The sequence below is a fragment of the Meles meles genome, chromosome 4, assembly GCF_922984935.1.
Source record: "Meles meles chromosome 4, mMelMel3.1 paternal haplotype, whole genome shotgun sequence".
Lineage (NCBI taxonomy): Eukaryota > Metazoa > Chordata > Mammalia > Carnivora > Mustelidae > Meles > Meles meles.
In genome coordinates this window covers 88690240-88699092 of record NC_060069.1, presented here as the reverse complement: position 1 = coordinate 88699092, position 8853 = coordinate 88690240, and the positions used below count along the sequence as shown (strand labels likewise).

Here is an 8853-nt window from a genome sequence, read left to right as displayed (position 1 = left end):
AAGAAATCACTTGGTTTCATTATAAATTTACCCATTTGGATGCCAGAAATGAAAACTCTGTTTTTTTTTTCATCCACCCAATCAGAGAAGATATCTTTTTTCCCCCCAAATTGTAGTTCTATCAATAGATAAAGCAGAGATCTGATCTAGTTTAAAATTCTGTGTCATCTTGCTGAGTGGATACAATGACAAGAGCCATAAGAAGTTTCCAGCCAGACAAAAGGACACCTAAAAATTCTTTGGGGATCAATTCCTTCCCTTCGACAGCCAAGTAGCACACGTCTGTCTACCACAAATCTACAGGCAAATAGACTTGTTCCTGTTCACTTGTCCTTGCAATGAAGCATCTGCTAGCTAGGTTTTGTGTTTGTCTGTTTGATGGGTTGGGTTTTTTGCTGTTGTTAGATTTTTGCCCAAATGCTCCAATTCAAAACATCATCCTATCACCTTTTTTAAGTTGCTAATTCCTCTTGTTCCTGTGGCTACATCTCTAGGATCTCATTAACAAACTAGTTCTGTGCGCCCTTAACACCAAGGGCCCTCTTCTGCAGCGGGAGGCAGCTCTCTGCTCAGCCTGCAGTGCCGAGTGACACAGCCAGGCGACATAGTCACTGAGCACTAACTTCTATTAAATGCAGGCAGACTGTGAGAACCCTATTGGAACCGCGTCAGGACATGAGAGAAGCAAAGGTAATTCTTCCGTTTCTACATCCAATTTTTTTTTTTGCAAGAATCAAGTATTTCCATCCGGAAGAGACAAGTGTGCAAAAGGGGAGGGGGTATGTTCAGTGTCAAAACTGATAAGCAAGGAAGTAAATTGATCGATCAGCTAGGAAATCATTTGCAAACACAGAAAGAGAAGAGCCTCTGATAGTCGGGGTTTGTTTAAATGAAGGTCTCATGCCAAATGAATGCAGTGGTTTAGGATCTAGGGAGAAGGGGAGTGTGCTAGTGAGGGTTTTTTTCCTGAGAAGCAAACTGCAGGCTGATATCTGGTCATGAGAGTTTTTGTCTTTCTAAATTCTCTAAGCTGGAGAGGACTTTAGAGATCATCCAGTTTGTCATGAATGATCACATCTAATACTTTTCTTTTTTCAGAGGGGTAGCTGCAAAGTTTTGGACAAGGCCTCTGCAGGCAACTGGAAGCAGAGTGTACCCAGGTGGTGGGTCTCGTCTGTGGCAATATATTTTTCTGTCTGTCCAATTGAATATGGTTGTAAAGGGAATAAAACCCATGTAATCTCCAGCAGTGACAATTTAATCAGTTGTAGAAGGGGAAGAAGCAGAGTCCCCTCATTTTCCTATTTGCATATTTGATTTTTGCGTTGGGGAATAGAGGTTAATGTTTCCCTATTACTTCCCATGCAATTTTAATATTTAACTCTTCTATGAGGAAATTTTTGCCGTGATAGAAAATAGTGAGTCAGATGGGTTTAAGAGGAAAGTTCCATGTCAGCAATAAAGGGTTCGGTGCAGCATGCTTTTGTCACATTTTTTCCCTACACAGAATCTATATGCCAAACGTGTCTTGCATGCTCCCAGTCTCGGCACGTGATGCGTACGCTATTACCATTCAGAGATCCACCCTGAAAATGAAGGCAACTGTTTGGAGAACAATACAAAATGATGAGGACTCTATCGTAATATGCTCCCCCTTTGGGTTAATATTTCCTAAACTCTTAGGACTTGTATCTATTTCTGAGGAACTAGGGTCTCTAAAATACCTGATGTACAGAGGGGTCGTTTTTATGAGGTTAGAGAGGAGCAATAAAATAGTTAAATTAATAAAATTTCATTGTTTTATATAATTAACAGAATATTATCACCCATGATAACAGATTATGGGACAGATTTTAAGAGAAATAAGATGCAAGTAATTTGAAATCATCATCAATTACCCTTGTGTGACTCCCATGAGTATATTAAAAATCTATTCAAAATGGTGTTGGATTTGAACTACTAGAACATGGAAAGCTGTTTTTTTATGCATCGATGCATGTTAGCCTCCATTTTTGTGTAAGCTCCAAAAGCATGTTGGGTAATTTAAAAGAAGGGGGAGGATAGTATTCTACTTGCTTAACAAGTTAGAATTTCTTTTCTTTTTTTTTTTTTTTAAGATTTTATTTATTTATTTGACAGACAGAGATCACAAGTAGGCAGAGAGGCAGACAGAGAGAGAGGAGGAAGCAGGCTCCCTGCTGAGCAGAGGACCAGATATGGGGCTCGATCCCAGCACCCTGGGATCATGACCTGAGCTGAACGCAGAGGCTTTAACCCACTGAGCCACCCAGGTGCCCCAACAAGTTAGAATTTCTTTATAAAAAGTGGACTCTGAAGCCAACATTTCACTGGAGAGGGGAGGAATAATGATATGGGTTCTACATAATTTTACAAAAAGAGAAAAAAGCATGAAGCAAAAGTTTTGAAATGTTATATGCATTAAAGTTAATCTAGAGATTTATTCACATATATGTGCACATGTATGTGTGAATCTATCCATACATGTACGTATATTTGATTATCAACAATTGGGCCACATTTACAGGTGTGTTGATAATTGTTGGTAATTGAATCATTGATAATCAAATTCTATGAGAGGGAACTAAATTTGGAATTCTGAAAAGGTAAGCCTTACCATTTTATTAAAAAGTAGAAGTAGATTCTCTAATTTACATACATGTAAAGTGCCCCCGTGGAGTATACAGAGATGTATAATCATGAGATGACAGGTATGAGACGCTCTGGGGGTGTGCACAGCTTCACATTAAATTCAAACACAGAATATGTCAAGTTTTAAATATGTTCTTCTTTATCTAAATCTGCATTCTGATGATCACCCTTTCAAAGAGGTTGCAAATATATAAATATGTGATCCAATGATTACATATTCAAATTAACCCGGTTTCTTTGAATATGTTCTAATGATTGAATGATCCCCCAAACACTGCAACTCCTTTGGGAAATATGCTGTTGCCTCAGCACATATTCTCGAGGCCTAGAGAGTACTAGGTCTGCCAAGGAGTGCCTTGAAGCATGGAAACCCTGCTCTACCTAAACGCGAGTCCTAGGCTTTAATCACAATGGCTAGGTTCACACTAAAGCAATTAACCATATGATTGCTTTCGCAGGAGCCCAACCTCATCAGTATCTTTCCTTCGGGCAAAGTGACAAGGCTGGATATAGTCAATGACTCAAGTGGATTTGATTGCATAAGAGGTACAAGTCTCTGAATACACTGTTCCCAAATACAGAGTAGAAATATTCATCTCATTCTACTTTTTGAAGTTGCCATTTCACAATCAACACGTTAAATGATTACGGTAAAATAATTGTTCCATTAAAGGATTAAGAGTTGACGAGTATCATCAGAAGGGTTAAGACCAAGTAATAATAATCTCTTTTATAGTTTGTTGTTCTGTGTGTGTGTGTGTCTGTGTGTGTGTGTGTGTGCGCGCTTGGTTTTGGTTTTATTTGTTTTGTTCTTTTTTTGGCTGGGGGTTGAGAGTGAGCCATGATAACTCACAAAACCTTAAATAATAAACTTGACTTTGAAAGTCTGAAAGAGAAAAAGATGCCTAAGGAATGTAGTTTGTAATTGAACAGGTAGCTTTAGATAAGGTTAGAAATGTGTGTGTGCATATGTATGTGTGTACGTGTACATACAGAAACATATATGTGTATGTACTTGTATATTTTTTAGGCTTATTTAATCTTGTGACTTCACTAGTCATTTCTGAACTTGGTGATACATCAAATGTGAATTTGAAACTTTCTAGTACCCTTTTCTTGGTGTCCTAGTGGGAAATTTCTGCTGGCATAACAGGATTTTTGTTTCCTATCTCTTAAAATGATTTCTCCAAAAGTGAGCTACTAGAGGATTTTCAATGTTTTCCTAGCGTAAAAGCCAAGTATGAATACAAGATCTGAACAACAGTTTTCCAGAGGGTTTGTCATTCATTTCTCAGCATGTTTGTAGATCATCCTAAATATTCCTCAAATGCAATTAAAATGGATTACACAACAAGGATTCTCTGTGTTCTGTTCTGGAATGCCAAGGTACTTATTTCTTTGAAAAATGTGTTGAAATCATAAGATCAGTTCCCCCCAGATTTTCTCAATTTGGAATCCAACAGATGATTTTATCACCTTCAGTGAAAGAGAGTCTGCCTATGGAATTTTAGGCCTGATGATGTTGGGAACCTCTTAAGTTAAAGCACTTACACAAGTAAAATGGAGATTTTTTTCCCTTAAAGCATTAGGATGATTCGTCTTGAATCAGAGAAGACTTTATAAAAGTTGCTAAATCTTACTTTTAAGCACCAAAATGCATTGTTTTCTCATGTCCACCTATTTAGATGAATGATCAGTTTATCCAGTGACTCACCAAAGTGTGTCCCAACCAAAGTCCACAATTATATTGGCTCCTCACGTTCAAAGCGGAATGTTCTGAGAATCGTGATGATCTCTCGCTGAGTGTTGGGCCACAGTGTAAAACACCTGAGGATCTGAGGGGAAAATGCTGAGGGGACCCAATTCTCTCACTGTCCCTGGGAGAACAAACCCCATGGAGATCAGAATATAATTGTCCTTGTAATCCATAGAGCCCATCCATCTATTTCTTTCCCCCTTTTTCTATTCTCAAAAAAAAAAAAAAAAAAAAGAAGTAAATATATGTAAATAAATCTAAGGCAAATAGTCATGAAAAACTTTTGGCAATATGGAGTATAACTGCAGCCCTTGGTAAGACTGATTAAAAGATAAATGTGCCCGCACCCTCCTCCCACTTGCTGCTGGTTGTGTGCTTCCAAAAAGGCTGAATCTCCCCAGCCCAGTGCCTGCGCCTCACTCTCCTCCTTCAGCTATTCTTGGCTGTGGATTCCCCTGTGCTCTTTGTGCACTTTAAGTTTAATTTTGCATTTAAAAACTCAATTGGCTCATCTGTTAAGCATTAAGCAGCTCCCTTTTGAGCCACAGGGGGAGCCCTGGGAAAACCCACAGCTGCTGGAACATGGAAAATGGGTTTAAAAAAACAAAACCATTTTGAAACTTTAAAGCATTTTAGCAGCCGTGGATTTCCCAATCCTTACCCCCCAAATGGTTCATCTGTTTAACTTTTATCTGGTATTGGAAAACACAAACCAGAGCATTAAATAGCCCTCAGATGACTTTTTGTTTAATACAGAATGAAAGTAAAAGCTAAGCAAGCCATGTGGGAGGATCTTCTGGAGAGCTATGGCCTGGAATACCTGCAAGGATATTCTCCTTCCGGTTACAGGAGCGATTTAGAAATCCAGCCCTGCCGGCTAGAACTGCAACCTTTCTTCAACTCCCTTACACAGCCCCGCCCTCCTTCAAAGAAAGTGGGGGAGGAGAGATCCAGCAAATCCAAATCCCAGTTTATGAAACGACAGTTAAATTGATGGAAAAGTTAATAGGCTGGGGATATTAGTGAAAAGCTCAAGCAAGATTTTAAGTTTCATAATGATTTGTCATTGACTAGAAATTCATGTTTAATTATAGTTGGATGAGCTCTAGATAAACCTAGATTCTTCTTTTTTTCAAGTCTCCCGTATTCCCCTAACCTACCCTAAGTCTCCCAGTGGTAGGGCCTAAGTCCCACGGTTAGATACCAGTTCCTCTGAATGATGGACCCTCCTAGCAAAATGAAAATATTCTTTGGAAGAGTGACAACTGCAAGCCCGTTATTTTGTAATAATACCTAACAGGAGAACACTCACAAGGAAGTTGGAAAGACAAAAGAAATCATTCACCTAACTTCTTTGCATGGCTTTTGCCCTGATGAAAATCAATGACTTCTCATAAAGAATCCGTTTGTTTTGTTTTTTAACCTACAGGAACTATGATATTCAAAATCAGATGATTAAATGAGGTTCAGAATATAATTCATCCCAAATCCTTCCTTTGAATGGTCAACATCAGATTCAGGAGTAAAATTATATAATTACTGAATCCTAGGCCAATTTTGGTCTTAGGATTTCTTCTTTGAGATGTTGTTGTTGTTTGGGGTGGGGATGGAGTGGTTAGCTTGTGAGGAACACACTCATGGAACATTTTTTTGTTGTGTACTTTTAAATATTGTATTTTTCAAAGTTCTCAATTTCAATTTATTTCATACTATTTTCTTCTCCCCTCTTCTCTCTCTCTGTCCAGTATGTCCATGAATATTTTTTATATATTCATAGGACACTGTAGTAAGGAGTTGAATATATTCTATAATCATCCAAACTTTATGATGCTCTGTGAGAGGATTCTAAGTAAATGTGAAAGGTTGTGTATTAAAAAAAATAGTAAAATAAACTTCTGGTGGAAAAGTAGTTACATAAAATATTAAGCCAGGCACATATACTGACAAATTCTGAAATTAAGAAGAAAGCATTTATAGCCTCTTTAATTTAAGAAGACCAGAAAAGATGTCCATTTTTCCTATCATCGAACTCAAATATTAAAGTTTCAAACTGAGGAGACTAATGACATTTGTATATGTTTTGGAGATGGGGACTACTTCTTTTTGGTATTAAATTTAAAAGTTTTTACCAGGGGGAATAAGTCTTTATTGAACACCTATTATGTGCCAGGCACAATGCTAAGTGATTAATGTGATTTTGTGTTTGGGGATAATGCCAGTGACCTATTTTCATATTATTTAATTAAAACTGTCCAACTTTTCCCTTTTGGTCCAGATTCCTTTAGCTTCACTTCTGTTCCAAATTCAGAGAAGGGGCATTCAAAATTCATACACATATGAAAGAATTGGACTACTGTGTCTATTGGATCTAAAAACTATAGTTTACAACCAATTTGTACCATGAAATATAGAGCGAACAAGGACTATTCTCTGTAAGCAAATGAAATCCTTCTTAATGTAGCTTAATCTTGGCTTCTAGCTGAAACCAAAAAGAGTGTGAATTGTGGCTCATCTTAATGGGAAGGTAGAACTAAACTCTTAACAGTGTTATCTAGACTCTTCCTCGTTCTCTTCAGCTCTCATTTTAGCTTTTCTCTAAATTCTGGCCACATTCTCTCTTCAGTTCCAAAAGCTTCCTTTGTATCATAAAGGTAGGGAGTGGAATGAGGTTTTGGCATGTTTAAAGATTTTATTTATTTATTTGACAGACAGAGATCACAAGTAGGCAGAGAGGCAGGCAGAGAGAGGAGGAAGCAGGCTCCCTGCTGAGCAGAGAGCCCTATGAGGGGCTCAATCCCAGGACCCTGGGATCATGACTTGGGCCAAAGGCAAAGGCTTTAACCCACTGATCCACCCAGGCACCCCTAAGTTTTGGCATGTTTAGTAGCTCCAGAGAGAAGATGATCTTCGTCCTGGCTTTCCTGTAAATAATCCTGGCGAAGGTTCTAATTGGCCTGGCTCAGGTAAGTGTGCCTGACTTCTGGCCCAGAGGCTGTGGTATTCTTCTTGTCAGGCCAGGGTCACCTGCATCCTGCTATGTGTTGTGACTGACCTTTGTAAGAATTAGTTGGTCAGAGTAAAAAGGCAATGGAAGCACGGAGAGGTTAAGTAATTTGCTCAGGGTGACACCCCTAACATCTAGAATTCAAACTCAAGGGATTTTATTCCAGAATCTGTGCCAATGCACTTGATATTGATATTGTTACATAACCTTTCTTTTGGCATAGCATGATCCTGGTATCTCCTTTTTCCATTTCTTTATTTTTTATGTGATTTTGGTCAGTTGTCATTGTGATCACACAACATGTTTGAAGCTGCACCAACCACCTTGGGCTTTTTAAGGGAAGCTTTTTGGAGGTGTGGAAATCATTACTGTGCTGATCTCGTTGAATTAGTTATCCTACTGCTTTTTATTTCTTGTTATATGAAATACTACATCCCTCATTGTTCAGCCACTTTGGTGAGATATCCTGTTATTTGTAGCTACAAACATTCTAACTGGCTCAAGACTCTCTTCTTCTGTAATATTTTTTTGAGCCCCTCTATTGTTTCCTTCTCTTTCTACAGACTATATATCTTCAAATCCCAAAGGATGGTATAGTAGAAGAGCCTGAGATTTCTCAGATTTAGGAGAGGACAATGGGAGAAGAAAGGAAGGACTTGGAAGTATAGATCTGCAGGGATGATATGAGATCAGTAATTTCCTGTAGGATTTTTGATGCCCTCATGAGAATATTTCAAGAAGAAGGTGGGCCCGTCTCAGTTGACTGCTGTTAAAAAGAACACTGAAGGGCGCCTGGGTGGCTCAGTGGGTTAAGCCTCTGCCTTCGGCTCAGGTCATGATCCCAGGCCCTGGGATCGAGCCCCACATCGGGCTCTCTGCTCAGCATGGAGCCTGCTTCCTCCTCTCTCTCTCTCTGCCTGCCTCTCTGCCTACTTGTGATCTCTGTCTGTCAAATAAATAAATAAAATCTTAAAAAAAAAAAAAGAACCCTGAAAAGTGGCCTTTGGGTTTGATGACTTTAGTAAGAGCTATTTGGTAGTATGATGCTGGGAGAAGCAGACTGGAATGGGTTATAGAGGGAAAGGAAGGCGAGGAAATGGAGTGAGAATAGACCATCCACGGGAAAAGTTTGGCTGTGGAGGAGAGAAGAGGGGTAGGCGGATGCTGTGGGTACTATGGAAATGGGGCAAGACTGGGTGTTGTTTTGACATGGATGAGACTGGGTCGGGTTTAAAGGTTGATTACATAGGAGAGAAAAAATGTATGTTCCCACATGAAGGAAGAGAGAACAGAATCAGAACCACAGGTGGAAGGATTGGCCTTAGACTATGTGAAGACTATTCTGGATCAAAACAGGAAAGGATAAGAGCAGGGAGTTAAATGGTATACTTGTTGCTTCCCAGATTTAGGAACATTAAGACTG

General features: G+C 39.0%; 1 long non-coding RNA gene across 1 annotated transcript; it reads left to right on the top strand.

The window, feature by feature from the left end:
* The first annotated feature begins 611 nt into the window (after positions 1–611).
* On the top strand, positions 612–8137 carry LOC123939810. The gene is made up of 3 exons (XR_006817984.1): positions 612–690; positions 3129–3216; positions 7994–8137. It is a non-coding gene; the product is annotated as an uncharacterized LOC123939810 (long non-coding RNA).
* Positions 8138–8853: the final 716 nt, after the last annotated feature.